The sequence below is a fragment of the Pteropus alecto genome, unplaced genomic scaffold (genome assembly GCF_000325575.1).
Source record: "Pteropus alecto unplaced genomic scaffold, ASM32557v1 scaffold86, whole genome shotgun sequence".
In the NCBI taxonomy this organism is placed as follows: domain Eukaryota; kingdom Metazoa; phylum Chordata; class Mammalia; order Chiroptera; family Pteropodidae; genus Pteropus; species Pteropus alecto.
In genome coordinates this window covers 27,612,003-27,612,664 of record NW_006442109.1, presented here as the reverse complement: position 1 = coordinate 27,612,664, position 662 = coordinate 27,612,003, and the positions used below count along the sequence as shown (strand labels likewise).

At 36.4% G+C, this 662-nt stretch overlaps 1 protein-coding gene across 2 annotated transcripts in view; it reads left to right on the top strand.

Annotated features, from left to right (window-relative positions):
- MGA (MGA, MAX dimerization protein) overlaps window positions 1-662 on the top strand; it is a 129,816-nt gene that overhangs the window by 34,198 nt on the left and 94,956 nt on the right. The window lies entirely within an intron of this gene.

Sequence of the window (662 nt, the reverse complement as noted above, 5' to 3'; positions counted from 1 at the left end):
GGTGTCTGTCCCTGTCCTCTTCCCATTTTTTGATTGGATTGTTTTTTTTCTTTTGTTATTGAGTCGTATGAGTTCTTTGTATATTTTGGATATTAGGCCTTTATTGGAGGCGTTGCTTGCAAATATATTTTCCCATTCGGATGATTGTCTCTTTACCTTGTTGACAGTTGTGTTTTTTTTGCTGAGCAGAAGCTTTTTAGTTTGATGTAGTCCCATTCATTTATTTTTGCTTTTAATTCTCTTTCCTTTGAGGGAAATTTCATAAAATCCTTTTAAGTCCAAGGTCCTTCAGTTTCGTTCCTATATTTTCTTCTATGCATTTTATTGTTTCAGGTCTTATATTCAGGCCCTTAATTCATTTTGAGTTAATTTTGGTGTGTGTAGATAGACAACAGTCTGTAGTTTCATTCTTTTGCAGGTGGCTTTCCAGTTTTCCCAGCACCATTTATCGAAGAGGCTTACCTTTCTCCACTGTATGTTTTTGGCATCTTTGTCGAAAATTATTTGCCCATATAAATATGGGTTTACTTCTGGACTCTCGATTCTGTTCCACTGGTCCGTGTGTCTGTTTTTCTGTCAATACCATGCCGTTTTGATTACTGTCGCTTTGTAGTATAATTTGAAGTCGGGCAGAGTGATGCCTCCAAACTTGTTCCTTTTTT